The sequence below is a fragment of the Lygodium microphyllum genome, chromosome 1 (genome assembly GCF_053477565.2).
Source record: "Lygodium microphyllum isolate KBCC chromosome 1, Lygodium_microphyllum_v1.1.10, whole genome shotgun sequence".
NCBI classification, from domain to species: domain Eukaryota; kingdom Viridiplantae; phylum Streptophyta; class Polypodiopsida; order Schizaeales; family Lygodiaceae; genus Lygodium; species Lygodium microphyllum.
The window spans coordinates 163,924,857-163,949,819 of NC_141135.1; positions in this window are offsets into that span (position 1 = coordinate 163,924,857).

The following is a 24,963-nucleotide window of genomic DNA, read 5'->3' on the forward strand; positions in this document are numbered from 1 at the left end:
TCTCTCCTCCCTCTCTCTTCTCCGATGGGTTGTTCATGAGCAAATGAATTAGAGAAGATTGGGATGAAGATCAATTGTTTTGCTTGCACCAGATTGACATGAGATTATGTTGATGCTAAAGAGTGATGAACAATGCTAATTGGAGATCAATGGCAAGTCTAGTGGTTATCTAAAAATTCAATTCGTGAGACACAAAACCCGAAAAATGGTGTAAGCCTCTTTTCAATGAAATTTCAAATCTTTTTTGACATTTCATGGTGCAAATCTTATTCATATACGATGATTTTTTTTTTTGAGACTTGTTTGTGATGTGATTGAGGGCTATGAAGCATAAAATATAGAATTGGTATTTGTGCATGTGAGTTATTAATTTTCAAAACCTCAAAATGCATTTTTAAAGTGGAAATTGATATTTTTCTTGGTTTTGGGCAATCGAACCATGTTCATATGGGATAAAATCAAATTTGATGATAGCTCAGAGAGTGTATTAATTTCTTGAATTATAAAAATAAAAAAATACAACAATTTGCATAAGAAAAATACTCCAAAAATGTGGTTTTGAACAAAGAAAATAGAGAAAAAATAGTTTTTGTATTCAAAAAATTATGAAAAATTAAAGTTATGTTTGTGTACCAAAGGTAAAGCATGAGGATTGGCCTCAGATTACCCTCATTTGTATGCCATAGTGTGTGTTTATTGCTTTCTACATAAATATATATACATAAAATGCCCTTTTAACCTATCCAATCAAATGCAAAATCTTAAGCACGATAGGGGGAGGGGGATCATGGGAGTTAAGTATCCATTGAATTCTAATTTGATGCATATTCTAGCATATATGATTCATTTGATTAAGTTTAAAAAAGGACAATAGCATGGGCTACTCTAGTGCTGCCTTAGCAATGAAGCAATACGCTAGGGTGAAATCATGAAAGGACTGTTTGTGCACATCCACACTGATTGATTTATAAGTTTACTTGTTTGAGCACATATGTCATCTACCTTGCATTTGCATTTTCATACATGGTATAAGAGACTTATCTCATGGATGCATAGCACTTATTTTCAAACGATCAACCCACATTGAGTATGAGGTTCCCTGCTATTAGGAGAGACATCAATGGGTTCATTGGTGGATGGTCTCGAGGCTTTATTCCTCAGCTCTTCAGCACTCTTGGTTTCAATCTTCTTGGGGTCTACAGCCACTTGCAACTGTCATTGTTGTTTTCGTTATTTTCTCTTCTTTTTCTTAGGCAATCGAGGTGTATCCCTTGAAGACTCGGGATCTTGAACTAGGTCAGTCTCATCGATGTGCTTGGTTGGGCCTTAGCATTCTCTTTCTTTAGTGTGTCCTCATGGGACATAGACGTGGCCTACTGAATAGCCTCACTAGGTTGTGAGGGTACAACTGCCTCTCTTTTTGGAGAGTCTAGCTCTTCAGCCAATTCCCTTCTGTTTAACTCCTCCAGCCTAGGCTTTAGGTGCTTTAGAAGTGCTGGAGTTGTCAAGGATGCTAGTTGTGGCACCTCCTCCACATGTGAACTACTAAGGACACGTTCCACAAGGGGCGTTGTCACGGCCAGGGGTTGTGACTACTGTAATCCCTGATTGGAAGTAGTAGCAGCTATTTCAGTGGACTGGCTACTGTTAGTAGATTGCAATGTCAAGTCCCTAGGGCAATTGAAAGTGGTCGTGTCTTTTGTTGCCCTTTGAGCATTCACTTGTGTAGAGATCAAGCATGAGTTGATCTAGTCACATTAGGTTGCACAAGCATATCCTTGGGCCGAAAGCTACAAATGGTGTCATGTCCCACCTCTTGGACATTTGGAAGCTTAGATGAATATAGAGATTGGGATTGAGCAACTGCACTTGATGACTGTTGTTGTGCTTCCTGTGTCCGTTTAGGGAAAGAGGGTGTAGGAGACTTGGGACTCCTAAGTGGCTCCGACGCTGGCTGGAAGATTTGCTTGTGGCTGTTAGATGATTTTACCATTTGCTTTGTTAAGCATTTAACCTTGCCATGAGCAATGTTGTGCCTATGATGCATGTTATCCTCTTGGGGAATCAAAGGCTCCTTGGGCAATAGTGGCTTTTGTGTATTCTCAATAATTATATCTTATATCTGCTTGTTAAGCACGCTAGGCTGAGGATCTACCCTCCGATTAGGCCCGTTTGGTTTCTTGATTTTGACCGTGAGGGGCTCGGTCACTCCAATGTTTTTAACTCGAGACTTGGTTTTTCGTTTAGATTCTCCACTAATGTGTTGGATCGTCTGTGCAATGCTATTCAAGGTGCATCTATCGTCAGGACTGTCATATCTAGTTAGCCTCGCAGTTGTAGCTTGATGTTGTTGCTTTCTACTTTGACTAGATGCAGTCTGAATGCAATACATACATGTTTTTACGGTATGGCCTTTTTGCCCTTGTAGGCTAGATTGGACCATTGAGGTTCTAGGGTCTCTGTTTGTCTTTGTTCAAGTATGGGCTTTTGATTGCTCCTTTGCAAGTGAGAATCCATGCTTGTATAGAGCCATTACTACAGTATGATCTAATTTGGAGGACCTGTCACGGCGCGCATTTTCTCTCCAACCTACTTGGGGGAGGTGCGGAGGGAGGCAGAGCCCCCTCTGCAAGGGTTTGTAGGGGGGAGGCAATCCCCCCGGCCCGTAGGGCCGTTACGATAAACACCATGTGCAATTTGAATGACCATTCTTTACCAAGTTTTGAACTACTTGCTCTAGATTTCAGCCCAGTGATAGATCTATGATGTGGTTTTGGCTCTATATGGTCTCTCGGTCAGTTTCAGGTCTACGGGTTAAAATTTGAAAAAATCCAAATTCGACCCAACATGTCCAAATTGCAGGGGCCGAATGCCCGCTTCGGCCCGTCCGAGGGCCGAGGGCCAAATGTAACTGGTCCAAATGTCGAATTCGGCTAGTCCGAGTGTGGTTGTCCGAGGGCCGAGTGGCCGAGTGGGCCGAGGGCCGAGTCAAGTGGACCGAGGGTCGAGTGGTGAATTCGACCGGGCCGAATGTCAACTTGTCCGAGTGGGGTGGGCTGAGTCAGCAGGGTCAAGGGCCGAATTTCAAAGTTGGTTCGAATGGTCAATTTGGACAGGCCGAGCAGTGGGTGTCCGAGTTGAGTGGGCCGAGGGCCGAATTTTGACACGTCCGAGTCGAGTGGTCCGAGTCAAGTGATTCGAGCGGTAGTGGGTCGAGGGTCAAATTTTGACGCGTTCGTCCGAGTCGAGTGGTCCGAATCAGGTGGTCCGAGGGCCGATTCTAGGACTCGGCCTAGAATCGTCGTCACTCGGATTGGCCAAATGCAGCGCGACTTTGGTTAGCGCAATGATAAATCGCTCGAATTACATGATTCAGGTCACGGCCTATCATACACACCTCCAAATCAAAGCTATGGATGGAGGGGAAGAGTTGTATATACCTGGAATAGCCAATAAACTCCAAAATGCAAATCGACAACCGAATCAAACCCTCATGCCCTGTTATGACAGCAAAAACCCTGATGCTTATTTTTCTTCTTTTTCTTTGTTTTCTCCTACCCTAATGCACCCAAATTACAAAGCAAATAACTAGACTACTCCAACATGCTTTTCCAAATCCAAAAAACCAAAACCCTACTTGCTAAGGAGATCGAATACCTCTTCAAACTCCCTCGCTTCCTACCTATCTACCTAAAGCACCAGTTCAGGGAAAACCCTTACTTTGATGCTCGATTCGAAGCGCGCAAGTGCTCAAGGCTTGAATCCGTTGGTCCCAAGAATGGAACCAAAATGTGGGAGCTTTCACTCAACCGCCAACACCCACGGACCGCTTATTGCTTCAAGCATTCCAAGCCGAGCACTAATGGCTACCTCTCACATAGCCGACGCGCTACCTATCCATGAGTGTTGTGAGCTTACCTCCATGCCGATCAAGTTACCTCCTCTCCCACGCACTCCGGTAGCTCCACGATCCAAGTGCAATCTTTAAGCAAGCTCCACGCTCCAAGCTCCATTGCTGCGAGCAAGACAAGAGAAAAGAAGAGAAGAGAAGAGAAGAAGAGAGGAGAAGATGGAGAGCTTTTCCTCCCTGGTCCCTCACCCTCACACACTCACTCCCTCACACTCTCACACTCCCTCTCTCAAGCACAAGCTCAAGCAAGCAAGAAGAAGAAGAAGAAGAAGAGGAGGAGAGCCACTTTTGGCCACACACAAGAATGAGCTTCTCATTCGCTTTTCAACTTTATATACAAAACCCCAAATCCCTTTTGGGCGGTCATCTCCTTATCCCCTTTTTTACATGGCCGGTCGTGGCCTAGGCCCTTTTTCCCATTGTCCTTCTATCTTCCTAGCTTCCTTTCCACTGCCCGTCTAGATTTACAAATTACACGGGTGAGAGCCGGGTGCTCCTTAAATTAAATCATGATGCGCTTGCGCTCTTTTACAAAAGTATTGACTTGCGCTTTTCCTTGTGCGCCTTTTTCCCTTATTTAGGACTTTTTTGCGCTTCTTGTGTTTCTAGATTTTTCTTGGCGCGCCTTCATCTTCCTTTTCACTTTGCCTTGGCCTTTATCTTCCAGATTTTCCAAATTTTCCACCTTGTTCGTCTGATGGTTAACACTCATCATCAGGCATGCCATGGCACAGCTGTTGATGGTGCTAGGACCAAAGAAGAGGGAAGGCATGCCACGTTCTTGCGGAGTCACGTCCTGCTTAACTAATAATTTAAGAAGCCTAAGATAATTACATGTAGTTATGAAAGCTGGATCAGGGCAAGAGGAGAAGGCGAGGAAGCGAGGAAGCGAATCATGGAGTCATCCAAGCTTTCCGAGTTGAAGATGAGGGCGTGTTCAAAAGAGACAATATTAGAGTTGCAGATAATGGAAAAATCATATCGCCCGTGGAGGGTGGCATCAAAATCCACTCCTACCCTACGAGGGTATGCCATAAATGTGGGGTTGTTCCTCTCGTAGGGCAGGGTGTTGCAAAAAATCATCCAGGCGAGCATGCTGATGTCGCACACCCGCCTCCTCCATAGGGGCTGGCAGTTATAACCTTGCATGGAATATGGCACTTCAAACACTTTATTTTGCTAGAATTTGGCTTCTTCAGTTCCCCAAAGAGTGGGGTTCTTCTCTCTTTCTTCCGGCCACTTCTGTCCTAGTCGGCTACCAATCCCAATCACCTCCTCCATCATCTTGAGAGGTAAGACCCTCCGCAGGCTATTGGGCATGAGAAAGTTGAAAGTGAATGGCTCTTTTTCTCTTTCTTGATGCTCCCAAACTACCAGTTCTACATGGAATCTTGCGAGAATGTCATCAGGGCATGGTGGGAGGGGCATGGACGGCTGCACGACTGGCTTGGCCCTTAGCTGCTTTCTGGTTTCTTCTACTAATTTTTTCCTTCTTTCCCTGAGCACAGCTTTGTCTTTCCGCAGATGTGTCGACCGGTTGTTGCTCTTGGGAATGCGGCGAGGGGGATTGTGACATCACCTTTTCTCTAAACCTTCCCATATCAAATTGAATTTTAGCTTCATCCCCCTGCTGGCCTCCTTGTTGTGTTCCCTCTTCAAACCCTATCGCATCAATTTCCTGGGGGGTTAGCTCGGCCAATAACAAGTACTTTCGTTGATCATCTAGGCTCAGCTTAACCTCCACAGGTTGGGGTGGCATCTGCAGCCCTGTGTGCAGAGATCTGCATGCGATACTGAGTTTCTTCTTAACCACCTCCAATGACTCTCCTTCTTCTAGGCGAGCAGTGTCCATCAGTGTATCTAGGAAGGCCTTTTGTTGGATATTAAAGGTTACCTAGGCAGCTTCTGCTTTTCTCTCTGCAAGGATCTTCTCTTTCTCTACCAGAGCCAAGCACCGTGCCAGTGTCTTCACCTTTCTTTCATTTTGCCTTGCCCATTCCTCGGCTCTCTTCTTCATCTCTTCCATGCTCTCACCCTGCCTCTGGACCAGCAACACAAGTTTCTGCTCTTGGTCCTTTAGCTCTTTGCTCATGGTTTCTTATTCTTTCTTTCCTTGGTCCAGCTTGTCGGTCATGGTTTCGACCTCTTTCTATTGCTACTCTAATTCCTGCTTTCTTTCCTCGTCCCCCCCTGGCAGTAAACTTAGCCATAAGCTTTTCGATCTGATCAGTTTTTGCAGCCAACTCCTTATGTTGCACGATCAGGAGCTTGTATTGTCTTTGCATCTTCACGAGTTCCTGTGTTTCATCCTCCAACCGTTGCCTCCAGCCCTCTTCCCTATCATCCTTAGCCTTCAGCTCCTATTTGAGATCAAAGATCTCCCTTTGCTGCATGGCTATTACTTTGGTCTTTTCGAGCTGAAATGTAGCCACCGACTCTTTTTCTACCGCCAACTCAGCCACAGCTATCTTCCTTTCCTCCTTAGCCTTCTCCAATTGAGAGAGCAGCTCGGCGACATACTCATCGTAATTAGCTGTTGGAGTCATTGTTGTGTGGATGGGAGTGGTCGAGGCCTCCACTTTCTGGTGCTTCAGTACTGCATCCACGCTAAGAAGTTTGAGACATCTACGCTGGTGGGGATGCTCGGGGGTGAGGGTTATTGCTTCGGAGGGAAGCACCAGGAGGGTCAGAATAGGGTGGATGGGAGCCTTGCCTTTGCCCTCAGTGACGACCGACAGAAAAAATTTTGGCACCTGCATGCTGGAACCGAGCCCCTCCTCTCTAGGCGGGCTCATAGCCCCTAGGTCATCTACCCTGCTTTGTTGTTTGATTGACCGGCATGTAGCTTCGGCCAACTCTTCCTCCTCCTTTCTTCTTAGCTCCTCCTCTTCTTCAATAGCTCTTCTCTCCCTCTCTTTCTCTATTTTCCTAGACTCTTCTTCCAATCTATCTGCTTCCTATTTTTTCTTCTTCTCCCTCTCTTTGACCTCCTTAAGGGGTTCCCTCTTTGCCCTCTCTAAATCCTCTTTCTCTTTTTTCTGGCCTTCGTCCTACTTCTTCTTTTGTGTCATCTTTTTAACAGGTTTCTTTGATGACTTCTTGCTCATCTATTCCTTCTGTTCTTCCCCTTCTTCTTCACTCTCAGTTATGTCACTAGATACCTCTTTGTCCTGGTAAGGGGGCAATCTCTCGAGTGTTTCTCCTTCTCCTTCCTTTACATCTTGAGCTTGTTTTACCGCCTCCTGAATGAGGACAATCAAAATGCTTCCGTATCCAATGAATGAGGCTTTGGATGAGGCCTTCTTTCTTTCTGTGGTCATGGACGCTAGGGAATCCCCACCTGCTAGTTTACTGTCCAAAGCTAGCGCTTTTGCCGCCTAGTCAATGGTCTTACGTACATAGCCATTCCAGTCGACTTCGTCCAAGGTGCAAGATACCACATTCTCCAACACAAGCACGCCGATTCGATGCATCAAGGAATTGTAGCACTGGCTGGAGAAGAGCGCATGCACTAGCTTTGCTTGTAGATGGGCTTCCGCATTAGGAATGTCCTGGATGCTGATGTCGTCATTGGTCAGCACTTCTTCCCTCTTCATCTTAAGCATGGCATAAACATCTCTCTTATGCTTTTTCTCTACCTTCGGCTCCAACCCCAATGCCTTCTCCACCAAGGCTAGGTTTAAGTGTACCTGCACCTGCTTGGCCTTTTCTCCCCTTCCCACCGTCACGGTGCCGCACTCCTAGTCTGGGTTGTACATCCTGAGGAACTCCACACACTTCGTGTGGTCAGGCTCTTGTGCAAACTTCTCAAGGTACTTTGTGAGGTTGCACTGCTCGACAACTCTTGGTTGTTTCCTCCTTGGCCACCACACCCTCTATGTTATGGATGGTTCGAAATTTGAGCTGGTTGTAGATGCAATTTTCTAGGGTGATGCAATATTGCATCCTTTCCTCCTCTGTGAACGGGAGTCGGTGGGCACGGTCTTGCTGCGACATCTTTCATTCCTGTCATGAACCCAAGTTTTCATTAGTGCTTTCAAAATAATAATTTGCTAGAAAAGAAAGAATCTATGTGTTTATTGAATGAAAGCATTAAAATCCAATGTAGATTCTTCCCTTCAGATCTGACTTTTTTTCCCTTTATTTCAAAGCTCTCGCGCCATTTTTCCTACCTCACTCGTTTTTTACATGTTTATGCATTTGCTTGATTTTCCTTGGTTTTGGTTTGATTCACCTTACCCCCCTCACCTTCCAGCTTGAGAAGAATCCTTCCTAGGATTGAAAGTTAGGAGGTCAAGGGCATTCTGCAATGTGGTCTAGGATTTACCTACATAGGAGCCAAGTATAGAAATTGGGATTGTACTCTAACTAAGCTTCACGGTCTAGATCAAAGGGTTGAATGCCTATGTGTGTGATGTATGTGAGAACATCTATAAGGAAGTCACCAGAATCGACACCGCTAGCAATATGTAACTCTTCCTCAATCAGTAGGCGATTGAGATAGGGGTGTCCTTTGATTTGCTCTTCCATGGGTCAGCCACGATGAGTGGCTAACACTCTATACGAGGTTGGCGTGACATAAGTGGGGTCGTACTCTGCTGTTTTGATTATGCGGCACTGCTAAGCATTGGTCATTATTTCACATCCTTCAACTTCCCATTGCAATCGAAGAGTGTACCAATGCCTTAAGAACGGGGATTCAGTATCAGTAAGTTTTGATAATTCTGTGATTTCTTGGTCAGTAATGGCAGAAGTGGTTCATTTATCATAAGACGTGATGAGGCGTTGTTTGATGGCCTACTCTTTGGATATCTCGCTGGTGAGCAATTTAGCAGTGGAGTTAGAGGCTTTTGCGAATGCAAATTCAAACGTCTCCCAAGAACAAGGCATCGTTCGAACTTCATTTGCAAAGGGTTCTTGCAGTAGACCTAAATCCAAGCGATCATAGCTCAGAGCTGTTAGATATTATCAATGCCCCACCCTCATTAGGTGCTACCAATGATCCATGGTGCTCAAAGTTGTAAGGCCCCCATTATGAGGAGAAGCCAAATGTGAGCCTGGACATTGGTTGAGTCCTGACTTGTATATCAGATGAGGTCTATGTGACCGGATGGCAAAAAGGTGACTGTTGTGGGTCTAATCTTTGGGTTAGACGAAGTGGTTAAGCTGGTAGCAACTCGAGGCACATTGCATTGAGTTGCGTGGTAAGGGAGTTAAAAGGGGCCCCTATTGTGGGGTTCGGGGGCCGTGGAAGCGGCCCCTGGCTGGGGGGTCCCAGGGGGGCCAGCGGCCCCTGGTGGGGGTCCGGGGGCAGCGCCCCCGGCCCGATGGTAAAGGGAATATTCCCTGGAATATTCCCTGGCCGACTAGTGGAGGCTCATATGGTAGGTCGGGTCAGCAGGCCGACCTAACGACCTTCGCGGGCTATAAAAGCTAAACCCCTTCGCAGCCATCATACACTCATCTTTCACCCAGTCAGAGTTGTTGTTCCAGCTAGCCTTAAACTCTTCACCTATCTTCTGTCTAGATCGCCATCTAAGCTTCACACAGTGGAAGCGCACGGGTGGACAGAGCCATCTGTTAGAATATCAAGCTCATTTAGTGTGTGTTGACCGACATGAGCTGGACACAGCTAGTCTAGCCATAGTAGTTAGATACATTAAATAAGTCGGTGCCTTTGGTGTGAATGGTCTTATGACCGTAGGTTGTATCTTTCACTATTGAGTGTGGTATAAATAATAGAGTGTGAGAGAGGAAGCTTGTTGCTTCACTCTGTCTGTCATCTATCTGCCTCTTTGAATCTGAACATGGTATCAGAGCCATGAATGGGCTCACTGGTGGAATGCACTCAATAAGAAGACTTGAAGAGTGAACTGAAGAGCTGGAAAAAGAAGAGGACTGACTACCATTTCCATCAAAGGTCACACTAGAGGTATGTACAGTGAAGCATTGGAGTCTTCTGGCTTGAAGAAGGGTTGTTGCTTGTTGAGAGGTCCTCCAAGGACTGATTGAGCATCAGTGAGTGTATCATTGTCATGGTAATGAGCAAGATGTGCAGCAGCACAGATCTGTTCAGCCAGCGTGTTTGCGCCTGTTTCCAGGCTGAACTCCATGGCTGAGATTCAGCACATGGACTGCTTACCAAGGCTCTATTGAGCATTACCAGGAGTGTAGCTTGTCTGGAGATTCACCAAAGCTCCGTTGAGCATCAACAAGTGGGCAAATCTGATCTGAATGTACTCTGAACAGTCTGTGTGGACTGTGCCTATGAACAGGCTGCTCTCATTGGCTGAGATTCAAGGAGTATAATACTTGTCAGGTGGCATAGAGCTTGGATGCATACCAAGGAAGGTTCTTGAAGGGTCTATCCTACTATTGCTCTTGTGGGAGCTCATGTGGGAGCTGTAATAGAGGTGTACAGATCTGAATACACAGGGCCGAACTGTCAGTGAACTTACAGTGACATTGTACACTTGGGAAGCCTGCATATTTGGATGCTCTTTGGCATGTACATTGAACTTGGATGTAGCACTTGATGCTTGGTAGAAGACATGTCATACTTCTTGGGTATTTTTGACATAAGCTTGGAGCTTGAAGTGGCCTGATCTGAGAGCCTGTGATAGGCTGAAAATTTGAAAAAAAATTTGCAGACATAAAACACAAATTGGTTATTTCTGAAGAACTAGTTGGCTGGGTTTGTTCCACAGGTACTTGAAGACTCGGTCTATGACTATTGAATGCTTGAGCATTGGAAACAGAAGTAATGCAAATGGTTTATGGATATTTGGGACTAAAATTAATCCAGGTTGCCAGTGCATTGGCTATTTGAAATCTGGGAATTTATTTACAATGTTCATATATGCTGGTTATATACTGTTTTGAGGTTCTATGCCTATGCATGGCTTGACACATGTACTAGCAGTAATCTATGGAAGTTTGGGACATGTATGACATGTATACTACTCAGTTTTGGGTTTGAGATCACTGCTGGTCACTCACAGAAGTACAGTTTTCAGATTGCATATATGTACCTTGGCAGTGAGGTTGCAGGAGTTCAAACCGAAGTGGATACATAGTATTTGCATTGACTGCTTTACTCACAGGTTAAGCCACTTGGTGTGAGCTGTTTTGGACTGTTAGTGGGCTGAAATACCCTGGTTTTTTACTGCAATTAATTGCAGAAAACTGTCATAAACAGTTCCGGGCTGAAGTTGAACTATTAAGAAAATCTTGGTTTGCAGGTAGTCAGGCAAGGTCTGCAACATGGCAAATGCTGATAGAACTGATAATGTAACCCAGATTGTGGGAGAAAAGCTTGATAGCAACAATTATGCAATATGGAAGTTCCGCATGGAGAACTTTCTGATAGGCAAAGGATACTGGGACTTAGTGACAGGTGTTGAGGCTGAACCTGAAGTTCCAGATAGGAATCCTACAGCTGATCAAAGACGAGCACATCGAGCTTGGACGGAAAGAGCTCGCAGAGTTTTACATTGGCTGTCATTATGTATATCGGATGCTATGGTGATGCAGATCATGAACTGTAAATCCCCAGCAGATGCATGGAACATATTGGTCAGGTACTATGGCACAACTACGAGTGCCAGGAAGATACAACTGAAGCAAAAATTCAACAACATAGAGAGGAAGAACAGATCCATACAGGACTATGTCACGGAGATTAAAACCTTAGCAGATCAGCTCGCATCTGTTGGCTCACAGGTAGAAGATGAGGATATGGTTGCAGTGACCTTAAATGGCTTGGGTCCGGAGTATAAGTCTTTTGACACTTCAGTATCTGTGCGGGCTGAGATGCCTGATTTTAATGAGCTGGTTGCATTATTGATTCATGAAGAGGTGAAGCTTGGCTTAGCTACAGGGTCAAGCAGCTCTAAGAATAAGGATGCAGTTTTTTATTCGAATCAGCGTGGTCGTGGTAGTCATGGTAGAGGCTATGGATCTGGCAGAGGAGGCCAGCAGAATGCATCCTATAGTAATAGCAATTAGCAGTCATCAAATGCAAGAGGTAGTGGCAACTTTCGAGGTAGGGGGAGATCGAACTCCCGTGGCAGAGGCTCATGGCAGCAGCAGCGTCAGTCAGACAATCCAAATAAGGACAAGGATTGTCACTACTGCGGAAAGTATGGGCATATTGCAAAGGATTCCTGGAAGAAGCAGGGAAATCAGAAGGGCAAGCAGCATGGACATTATGCTACGTCCAGTCAGGCAGATGACTCTGGTGATAGACTGTTTGCCATGCAATATGTCAAAGATAAGGCTGCTCAAAAATCATCTGATGATGTAGTGTGGTACATTGACTCGGGGGCGTCGAATCACATGACCCCTCATGGCGATTGGTTCACGGATATGGTGGCTGAAAAGCATGGCTATGTATGCACAGGTGATGACACGCAACATAGCATTGAGCATAAAGGCAAAGTGCCTCTGGTTGTACATGATGGCAGGAAGAAGAATCTTCATGATGTTTTGCATGTTCCTTCGATTACGAAGAACCTATTGTCTGTGGGTCAAATGACAGACCAGAACTTGCAGGTTCGCTTCAATAAGCATGGCTGCTTTATTGAAGAGTTTGGCAATGGATGCAAGTTGATCGCGAAAGGCCACAGAAATGGAAGAATGTTCATTCTTGATGCTACACTGCCAGACCTGAATTCCGCTATGTTTGCTCAGGGTTCTGGCACTATCAGGGACTTAGAGATTTGGCACAAGAGAGTGGGGCATGTCAATTTGCAGAGGCTGCAGACCATGCAGAAGAAGCAGCTGGTAACAGGGCTACCTAGATTCCAATATTCAGATATTGGTCATGTCTGCGAGGCTTGCCAGTTTGGTAAGCAGTCACGATTGCCGTTTGTCAGGCATGTAAGACAGAGTACACGACCACTGCAGTTAGTGCACTCTGATGTTTGGGGACCAGCTCATAATGCATCTATGGGGGGTTCCAGATACTATGTATCCTTCATTGATGACTACAGTCGATATACCTGGCTTTACATATTGAAAACAAAAGATGAGGTCTTTGCTGTTTTTCAGAAATTTAAGGCACAAGTTGAGAAGGAATTTGAGTGTTACATCTCTTGCTTGAGATCTGATAGTGGTGGGGAGTATGTCTCCAATGAATTTGCTGATTTTTTGGCTGAAAATGGCATTCGTAGGCAGCTAACCTGCAGCTACACTCCGCAGCAAAACGGAGTAGCTGAAAGGAAGAACATGGTTCTAATGGAAGCTGCCAGGGCCATGATGAATGAGAAGCATATGCCGCTTTACTATTGGGCAGAGGCTGTTGTGATAGCCGCATATATTCTGAACAGGACTCCCACTGCAGGCATTCATGACATGACACCGTTTGAGAGGCTCTATGGCTATAAGCTGGATGTAAGACACATGAAGGTCTTTGGCTGTCTTGCTTATGTGCACATTCCAAATGAGAAGAGGAAAAAGCTGGATCCCAAAGCGCATAAGAGTGTGTTCATTGGATACTCACAGGAGAAGAAGGCATACAAATGTTATGATCCCTCTACCAGGGAGACTTTGGTAAGTAGGGATGTCATCTTTGATGAGCTGGGTTCTTGGTATGTCTCACCAGTTGCAGTGCCATCCGATCTGCCTTCCACTCATGTCTCTACAGTTGATATGCAGCAGAGCACTGCTATGACAGGACCTATCAGTCAGACAGTATCCCCATGGACAGGGAGATTGAGGAGCTCACCGTCCACTGACACGGGTATGTCAGTGAGGGGGAGACATGATGTCTTGGACAGCAAAGGAAAAGAGAAAGTTAGTGAGGATGGTATGATGACACCTGGCAGAATGACTTCGGGCTATGAGTCTAGTGATACTTTAGACAGCGAACTTGGTATTCCGACTGTCTATACGCCTGGCACGAGGCAGAACAGGTACATTCCGCCTCATGAGAGAGGTGAATCGAGTAGTGCACCACAGCCTAGACGATCGCAGAGGGTCAGATACCCTGTTGATAGGTTGACGTACTCTGGTTATTCTGCAAAGCATTATGCATACATGACAAAAGTGATGGAGATCAAAGAACCAAGTACTTATGCTGAAGCAGCAAAGGATGAAAACTGGTGCATGGCTATGGACGAAGAGATGAAAGCCTTGGCTGAAAATCAGACTTGGGATTTGGTACCACTGCCTGAAGGGAAAAAGCCTGTTGGCTGCAAATGGGTTTATAAAATCAAATGTAAGTCTGATGGCAGTGTAGAAAGGTACAAAGCAAGGCTGGTCGCTAAAGGATATGCTCAGCAGTATGGCTTGGATTATGATGAAACATTCAGCCCGGTTGCAAAAATGGCAACCATACGAACTGTTATTGCCTTGGCTGCTGCAAAAGGCTGGAAATTGCAGCAGATGGATGTTAAGAATACATTCCTCAATGGTGATTTAACAGAGGATGTATACATGGTTCAGCCGGAAGGGTATGAGCGCCCTGATTTTCAGCATTATGTGTGCAGGCTGAAAAAGGCACTGTATGGGCTGAAGCAGGCTCCGAGAGCCTGGCATGCTAGGATCAGCAGTTACTTGCAGAGTCTTGGATTTGTTGTTGGCAGGGCTGATCACAGCCTGTTTACAAAGAAGACTGACAGTGGCTTGGTAGTGCTGGTCATATATGTTGATGACCTGATAATCACTGGAAATGATGACATGGGAATTCAGCATGCTATGAAGATGCTGAAATCTGAATTTGACATGAAAGATCTGGGAGATCTGAAGTATTTCTTGGGTATTGAGGTCGTACCAGCTGAAAATGGCTTATGGCTGATGCAGAAGCACTATGCCATGGAAATGCTTAAGAAGTATGGCATGGCTGAATGCAAACCACTGGATACACCTCTGGACCAAAATGTAAAGCTAGACATGAACACTGGGGCTGAAGTAGAAGATGTGACTATGTACAGGCAGATGGTCGGCAGTCTGATTTACTTGACCATCACTAGGCCTGACTTGAGCTATGTAGTAGGGCTGATAAGCCAGTTTATGCAAAAGCCGAGAAAGCCTCACTTGGATGCAGTTAGATGCATCATGAGGTATGTTAAGTCCACTGTAGACTATGGGCTGTTCTATGTCAGAGATAAGCCCTTGATACTGATTGGATACACAGATGCAGATTGGGCAGGATGCTCAACTGACAGACGATCTACGAGTGGCTATGCCTTTGGCTTTGGTAGCGGCATGATCAGTTGGAGCAGCAAGAAGCAGCCTACGGTTGCTTTATCTAGTACTGAGGCAGAGTACAGGGGGGCTGCATTGGCAGCATGTGAGATTGCTTGGCTGCTCAAGCTTATGGCTGACTTGGATATTCAGGTTGATGCTCCAGTGAAACTGTTATGTGATAATCTGAGTAGTGTACTCCTGGCCATGAATCCAGTTTACCATGCCAGGACAAAACACATAGAGGTACACTACCACTTTATTCGTGAGATGGTCCTTGCAGGAAAGGTTGATCTTATGCATGTGAGGACTGATGAGCAGGTAGCAGATATCTTTACCAAGTCTCTGGGTAAAGATAAGTTCTGTGGTTTTAGACAGCTACTTGGAGTACATATGCTGTCTTGAGCTTGAGGGGGAGTGTTAGAATATCAAGCTCATTTAGTGTGTGTTGACCGACATGAGCTGGACACAGCTAGTCTAGCCATAGTAGTTAGATACATTAAATAAGTCGGTGCCTTTGGTGTGAATGGTCTTATGACCGTAGGTTGTATCTTTCACTATTGAGTGTGGTATAAATAATAGAGTGTGAGAGAGGAAGCTTGTTGCTTCACTCTGTCTGTCATCTATCTGCCTCTTTGAATCTGAACACCATCTTTGTATCAGTTGTTTGGAGTTAAAGAATTTACTGATTCTCCTCTTATCTGTTGTGTACTCTCTATCTCTTTCTCAGATTCTGTTCGCTGCGCCGTGTAATATTTTACAAGAGCTAACGACATGAAAGTGGCATCGAGTCTTCTAATGCAATCAACCACATCCTCCTTTGTGTCCTCAGCCAAATCAGCGACCAATGTTAAGAATGATTTCCACTCATAAGGGGGTCGAAGGCTTGTTGGCGATTGGGGTTTGATAGAACTAGAGCCTTTGATAACAAATAGTTGCAGTTGCGGGTGTTCTTGAGATTGCGGTTGGACCTCTTGAATTAGGGTTGGGGTAGTAGCAGTGACATCTAACGGACTGTTGCCTTCGGTATGGATCAGGGAAGTCTGACAGCTCTATCGGGTGTTGATTTATGTGACAGTGTTTGTCGTTTGGGCCGATAGGCTTGTTCGACTTTCTTGGGCATATGTGCAGATGAGCTTAATGGATATGGGTCTTGAAAGCATTGCGGCTTCTAGCTTTGAGGTTTTATGGGGCTTGGTGTGATCAAACTTGAGGGTGGCGTGCGATAGTGCCTCCAGTCATGTAGGCCTTAGGGATCCATATCCAGGCATTTCCCTCATAGTAGCCTTGTACATGCAAGAGGGCTTTAGGGACCCATCTTGGCTTGATCATGTGTCGATTTTTGTAATTGCGCCTTGGCCTCCTAGGTTTAGAGTTTCTAGTGTTATGAAGACGTGAGCGTCGACTTTTAGGCGGCAGTTGCGGTTGCTTGGGCCTCCATTGAAGCCTAGGTTGTTGGACCTTAGCTTTTGCTGCTATGAACGACGATTCTAGAGATTCGGTGGGTGGTGGCCGAGCACCAACCCCCTCCTTAGACTTGGTTGCTAACATTTCTACCGGTGGTCTTACGGACTTTGACAAGGTCATGCAGCCCTTACTGAAGGCTATAACAATGCGAACGTTACCTATGGCGAGGTGGATACGCTGCCATTCATAATCAACATTGCAGTGAGTTTGCTTCTTGAAGGTTTGCCCTAGCAGTGATTCTGTGCCTACATCTTCAGCGTTTGGCAACATGTAGAAGATCATTGGTACAGTCTCAGACTCGATAGAAATGGCGGCCCTGCACTTGCCGAGAAGTGCATATGAGTGGCCCCCATATGGGCTTAATTTGGCATTGGTGGGCTGTAGTGGTGGTTTGCCCAGTTGGATCCAATGATCATGAGTTAAGACATTGAAGTCTGCTCCCTCGTTGATCAAGGCATTGAAAGCGCATGTTCGCTTAGCAGTGACCGTGATGTGTAGGTATGCAGGTTCTATGGCTTCCTCATCCTCATCATCCATTTCAGTGATCGTGGCTACTCGTACTTTGACAGGGGGTTCTAACATTGGTGGCTCATGCAGAGGATGTGTGGGAGGGTAGTGCTTCTTAACACGACTACCATTGAAGAAGTTTATGCCCTCGCCATCTAGAGTCTCGAGCTCAATGTTGCCAATTCAGCTAATTGCACGAACTTTGAAAGGTCTAAGACCTCTAAACTTTATTTTTTGCTTATGCCCCTTAACTGAGTACAGGAGTACTAAGTCTCCCTATTCAAAATTGCACTGCTTTACGTGCTTGTCAAACCAGCTCTTGCGTCGTGACTTCTCACATATGAGTACTTGAATGGCTAGAAGACGAGTTTCCGAGAGGTGTTCGAGCTCAACCAGGCGTTACATCCATGTCTCCTTTCCTTCCTATCGTTCTTGAAGTGCTATTCTCAGGCTAGGAACGAAGAACTCTACAAGGAGAACTGCTTCAGTTTTGTAGGTCAACCTAAAGGGAGTCTCGCCGACAGCCATTTTATAAGCTGTACAGTAAGCCCACAAGGCTGCCATCAGCTTGTTATCCCAGTCGTTGTGCAAAGCAGAGACTACTTTGGTTAGGATGTTTACAAGTATCTTATTCCTGGATTCCGCCTAGCCATTTGCTTGAGGGTAGTATGGAGAGGATTTTCAATGGATAATTAGAAAGGTGGATAGAAGATGCGCTATCACTTCATTGATGAAGTGTGTGTCCTCGTCATTGACTAGTTCGATGGGACAGCCGAATCGTGAAATCACCCGCTCCCACAAGAACTTGGCAGTCATTCTAGCATCGTTCTTTCGTGTCGCTCTCGCTTCTGCCCATTTCATTAGGTAGTCTATGGCCACAATGATGTACTCCACAAGGGGGGGGACTGGCCCATCTTCCAGTCCCTAGTGTGTTGCCAATTTCTCTACCTCTCTCTCTCTCTACATCTTTCTTTTCTCTCATATATTCTCCCTTTGTGCCGCCAGGATAGTATTCGCCATGTATATTTTAAGTATATAAGAAAGTCAAGCATGTATCTTGGAGCTTATAACAGTGAGATTGGAGTAGGTGTCTTTGCTTTTCTCAAAGTAAAGGTGATCCTTGCAGAAGAAAGTAAAGATGGCAACTAATGAAGCACCTACAAGTGAGTAATTACATGCTCAATTGATAGAGTATCATAGCTTGTTGGAGATTCCCAAAGTACATCAATTGATTGACAACTTAAGGGCAAGGAAAGAAGCTACTTATGAAGGACCAAATCCTCCAAAAGATGGTGATACTGGAAGAAACACCATTGCGCCAATTGATGGTGAAGGTGCAAAGCATCCAATTGTTGAGAAGCTTCCTAAAAGGAAGAAGGACTCTCGGGTCAAGAAGAGTAAAAAGACCTCACCTCGAGTAAGGCGGATAATGATGGAATCATCTCCCTCAGCAACCAGCTACTCCCCTGATTACTCAAGTTTCTCCTCCTCCTCATCAACTTCTAGTTCCTAATCTCTTGGTTCTAAGTCTCATGCAATCTGCAAACGGACAAAGAGGGACCATAAGAGGAGCAAGCTTAAGAAGACTAAGACTTTCAAGTCTTGGGATAAGGACATAAAGTTTAACTCTTACTTTGGTAAGAGAGATCCTGCTAAGGCATTAGCCTTTGTCAAGCAATTTGAAGTTGCTTTTTCTTATGGTAATTTCTCAAAAAAGTCCAAGCTCAGGCATGTAGGCATGCACTTGAAAGACACTGCTAGCAATTGGTGGTTGACTCTCATTTTGGAGGGAAGGAAACCTATGACTTGGGAAAAGTTCAAGAAGAAGTTTTATGCTCAGTTCTTGCCTCCTGATCTTAAGAATGATGTCAATAAGGATTGGGATTGGCTAAGCTAGAAAGAGCATGAGAAGGTCACTAGTTATGTGGACAAGTTTTGGTTTACTCTTCTCAAGGTTACTCCTTTAATGGAGATCAACAATGAAGAGAAGAAAAGGAAGTTTGAAGCTGGTCTACTCCCTCATTTACACAGAACCATGAAGGTGTATGTTAACCCCAAGTCGAGATGGCAGAGAAATGAAGGAAAAAGTAGAAAAAAGATGGAAAAAGAGCAAAGACATGCAGGCGGTCTCTAAAGCTAAGCTGGGGCAAAAAGCACAATTTTAAATGAAAGGCGCCCCAAAAAGCTCTAAAGACTCTTGTAAAAGAGCGCCAAGCTCCCTCCTGTGCCAATTGTAAAATATTAGACGAGTGTAGGCTAGAGGCATAAGGCTAGAAGATGGAAATAGAGAAAGGACCTTGCCACAACGGTCAGTCATGTAAAAAAGGGATGGCTCCCATGGGATTTTAGGGCTTGTATATAAAGTTCAAAAAGTGAATGGAAGCTCATTCTTTTGGTGTGTGGCTAACAAGAGTTCTCTTCTTCTCTTCTCCTTGCTTGTGTGTGCTCTTGAGTGTGAGAGTGTGAGAGTGTGAGGGTGTGAGAGTGAGGGATCAAGAGGGTGAAGCTCTTCATCATCTCCTCTTCTCTTCTTCTCTTCTCTTCTCTTCTCTTTTCTCGCACGCGCAGCTATGGTGGATGGAGCTTGGAGATAGAGGAGGCTTGAGGATGCTTAAGCTAGCATCTAGGATCATGGAGCTACCGGCATGTGCGAGAGAGGAGGTAACTCATTTTGGCATCAAGGTAAGCTCACTACACTCGTAGGATCGACGGAGCGTCGGCTAGGTGAGAGATAGCCATTAGAGCTCGCTTGAAACGCTTGAAACAATAAGTGGTCCTTGGGTCTTGGTGGTTGAGCGTGAGCTCCCTCTACATTTTGGTTCCATTATCGAGACCAACGGATTCAAGTTTGAGCACTTGCGCGCCTCATATCGAGCATCGAAGTAAGGGATTCATCCCCGAATCGGAGCTTAAGATAGGTAGGAAGTTGGGTTTTTTGATCTTCAAAGCAAGTAAGTATTTTGGGTTATTTTGTTTGTTTGATTATTGGAAAACATGAAGAAATCATTTGGGTTTTTTGCTTCCGATTCTTGTTGCATTTAGCATAGGTGAGGATTAGGAAATCGAATCGGAAAAGGGTAGGGTTTACCATTGCAAAACAGGGCAAAACAGGGCACAAATCATGCAAAAAATGGCAAAAAGATTGCTTGGGATGCTTAATGTCGGCAAGTGAGTGATTGGGAGCATCCAAACCTTGCCCATGAAGGGGTTTAAGAGCCAAGAGGCCAAGGGAGAGCTCATTTGCAACCCTTGCACACAGAGAGAGAGAGAGAGCCCACGGAGAATCCATTCGATCTTGTTGCGGGAGATCCTACCGATCGCTTCATGTATATCAATCAATTCCCCTTGTACCTTAGTTGTGATCTGGAAGGTTATGTGTGAAATGATTAGCTAAAGCGTCAGTTTTGATCAAAATCGCCTCGGCGCTATCTCATCATGCACAACTCGGCCCGTTCGAGCGGCCGGTTTTTGGGCCGAGTCCCAAAATCGGCCCTCTGCCCTTTGTCTTTTAGCCGACTCGGCGCAAAACCCTACTCGGCCCATCCGAGTGACATCACTCAGCCCCACTTACAAACTCAGCCACCCTCTAGCTCGGCCCTCGGCCTATCCAAGCGACCCAATTTGGCCCTCGGCCCATGTGCCTCGGTCCGTCCGAGTAGACTCCCTCGGCCCGTCTGAGTGACCCTATCCGAGTGGACCTTTTCAAGGCACGGTATACAACCAGCTAACACTTGCATAACTTGGAAGTTGGCACCTTTTCGTCCTTCTTGACTCTCCTTCTCTCCTACATAATATGTGCAGGGCTCTCCTCTTGGCGCTTGATTTTAACAAAGCTTCCGCCGCAGCACTTGCACCTTCTCTTCTCTTCTTGGAACTTGATTTCAACAAAGTTTTCGCAACACTTGCACCTTCTCTTCTCCTCTTGGAACTTGATTTCAACAGAGCTTCCATAGCACTTGCACCTTCTCTTCTCCTCTTGGATGCATGCAAAGTGATGCTTCCTTTACCTCCCTCACACACAAGGAGAGCCTCCTCTTTTATAGGCTTTCAAGAGCTTCTCTTCTTGGTGAGAGACTTGAGTTGATCTTCATGCAAGATGTGGTTGTTCCAAGACCTACTCTGGAGCACTAATTTCGAGATATCTGTCTGTGTTGTTGTTATGATGAAAAAAACGTCCAACACGAAAGTTGTAGATCTTGTTGTTTTCGACAACCCTCACAGCCCGTTGTTAAAGATCGTCTTTCTATCGTGAGATATTTTAAAAATGGATTCACCATGTCTTTTTTAAAAAGAACAACTTCTCAAACTTTACTCTTAACTTGTGGTCCATGCAACCACCTTAAGGAGAGTTCATTAAATTGCCTTGGGCCTCAACCTTAAGATTGACTTTCACACAAAAGCTTGTGTCTTTTTAGATCTTAGAAAGAGAAAATCACTTCTCTCCTCGCTTCCACAGGATCGCGTCTCTTGTCTTTCGTAGTGAGAGAATTAACTCTCTTGTCTTTCTTAATGAAATAAAAGACCTTAAACCTTGAATGCAATGCTCATTACACACAAGTACACATTCCCAGGCGTCCCCAAATGCACACATAAATACATATATACAATGCTAATGCACTTCCTCTTCTTAGAACTTAATCCATCTTCATTTATGTGTAACTCCTTGGTTCTTGTGTACACTCTTACACTTGGCAGACACTTCTTTTCCCCTTCATAGCTTGTACCGCCTATACCAGATATCCCCATCACATTACTCTGATCACCCCATTAAGTGATGCACTAGGAATACTAGTCTCTAAATGGTCTCATAGACATGCTAGATCATCATCAACACTTGAAGAAAAGTGTCATTATTTTATTAACATAAATTTATTAAATAGAGAATGCATAATAAGCAATCAATTTAGTGACACCTACATATCAAGAGTCACACAATTAAGAAGGCAAGCATGCATGAACAGACATATAAAGATGAAAATTTTTGAAGAGGGGAATTGGGTTGTGGTATACAATTCAAGACTTGGAAAGTTTCCTGGCAATTGAAACTCAGATATATTGGACCATCCATTATTTGGAAAGACCTTAGACAAGGACTTGAAAGGGAATATATTGAAACTTACAGTTAATGGTTTTAAGTTAAAAAGATTGGTTCAACCTTATTATACCCCTATTAATCTTATTATTCCTAGTTGAAGACATCAATTAGTAAAGGACAATTATTTTTGTGAAGTGTCACAAAGTCAAAAGTGTGAGATGACATTTGGCACAAAGGGAAGAAAGCTCCAATTAGACTTGGACTTTTGGCAATGCAAATGGAACATGAACATGTCTACTTCTCTTTCTCGCCATCACCTATGCAAATCCATGCTACTGCAAACACGATGATACATACTCAAAGATCATCAACGTGAAAGCTGGCACTCTCTAAATGTCCAAGGCAAACATTGAGGATGATGATGATGCTAAGTATGGCGATGATGACAACCTTGGCCTAGATATCCCCGCAACTATTTAAAGTTGGTAAGTGCTATCAAAGGTGCAATCTTTGTGATCTTCAATGGGTTTGATTTGCAATCCCTTGTGCGGAGACTATATGCCCAAAAGAACTCCTAAAGAAACCCCAAAAATGCACTTGTTAGGGTTAAGGGAGATTGTTGAGGGTTGCATATGATACTTTTTTAGCTTTTTTTTGTTGTTTTTTGGGTGCAAGATGGTTGATTTTATGTTTTCAATGCTAGGTTTAAGTGGTGTAAGAAGTATTTTGTAGTGTTTTGGGATGAGTTGAATATGTTGGAGAAGCTTATGATAATTTTTGGTTGAGTTATAACATCTACAAACCAATCTTTAAATTTTGAAATTATTTGTACGCTACTAAAAGACTTTTTCAATCTTAACATTATTTGCAAGACACCTTCACATCATTAATAAATCTATTGTGTCCCAAATTACAACCATCGGTAAAAAACAAGTGCACGAATAGAAATCCATAATGGCTCAAGTCAACAAGTAGATTGCATCAAATACTCTTGCTAAAGTAGATAAGCTTATTAAAATTTGTGCCCAAAAAATCTTGAAAGGTTAATGCTCACATGCACTTGTGCACTCTTGTTACTTTTTTTTCACAAAGTCTACTTTGTCCATCCTTAACATATTTTGTGGTGTTATCCTTGTGTGGCCTTGGGAATAGGCCTCTTGACTTGAATAGGAGTCACATACTTTGTGCAAATACTCATGTATGACCATTCCAAAGTCCAACAAACAAATTGTAATTACAATAAAATAAAGGAATAATCGCTTATACCAATATTGTGCATTTAGACAAGGGAAAAAAAGCAAGACAATGTATAAAATGCTTTTACCATGAATTCGTCCCCCTTATACTATCATTCACATTGTTGTCTTGCAATTTCCAATTAAAGCAAATGTAGGCATAAAGGAATGGAAGCTAAGAATTTGGTTGAAAATCATATATATTATATTTAGACCCATTGAATCTTCTAAAAAATCTCATCAATAACCATCTTGGCCTTGCTTACCTAAGAGAGATGTATCACATTTTGTGGCTACAAGACTACAACAAGGTTGTTTAAGCCCTCAATCTTTGGATGACACAATTGCATTGAGTTCTATGTCACATCAAAATTTATCATAGGTGGGCCACTTGAATCCACCCATGTTATTTTTCTTTTGAAACTATGGCTAATTGATGAGACTTGCTTCCTTAAGGTTAGTGCCAAAGGATTTGCATTTTATCACAAGTATTCACAACATGTGTCTACATATTATAGATCTCCATTGGTATCACATAAAACCAAAAGGTTAATAGATATGTGAGCCACTTGTGAAAAAAGCACCAATTCTTATAATTGTCGCTTTTAGCTAACATGTTATGGGATATGCTTGTACCCCCTAAGATGTGTCAAGAAGTACCATCTCATGAAGCTTCATACCCCCTTCCCTCTATCCCAATAACATACATTGAGCCCCACATAGAGTGGGAGAAAATACACATGCACCCATAGGAAAATGCCAAGATGAGAGCTAAGAGAGAGAGAGAGAGAGAGAGAGAGAGAGAGAGAGAGAGAGAGAGAGAGAGAGAGAGAGAGAGAGAGAGAGAGAGAGAGAGAGAGAGAATGATGATGATGCATTTTTGTATCGTGGAGGCTAGTGAGATGTGACATATGGACCTAGCAAGAGAATTTCATAGCAATCTCCTCCAAGGGATTATAGCATCCACTTGTGTTCTTGATTAAAAAGATAACTAGAATACCAAAATACAAGGGTTCTATGGTTGGACACACACACACAGGTACTCAAGTTTTACTTATCACAAAACTAATAAGGTATGCTTCTTTACAAAAATTGACTTAACTTTGAAGATGTATAGTTTTTGTTTAATTTTCCATCCAAAAATTATTTCTTGACATGTTGGTACATACTAAGAGAGTACAACCAATACTAAGTCTCATAATGTTGATTGAGCTAGACTTAAGATCCTTTCTCAAAAGAGAAAAGCATGGGAACTTACATTATGTTCACTTAACCAAACACCTCAATTTTACTAGTGCTTAGAAAACGATCAAGTTCCCCCTCAGCTTGTTAATGAGATTTTTCAATTCAAGTTTCAAATTTCAGCTTTATATAAAACACAACAAAATGATTTGCAAGACAAGATTTGGTCAAGCTTTCCATCACATGTGTATTGACAAGTCAACAACTCAAACACTCAGATCATGTGATAACCTTTGCAAACCAAACAAATCATAGTTGATTTGACACTTTATCGTGCTTGCAATTCAAGCATTCAATTTTATGTTGGAATTTTGATGTCGTCTTAAAAGTTGCATAAAGGACAAAGCTTTTGTGAAGTAGAAGTATAGAGTCAACACAAT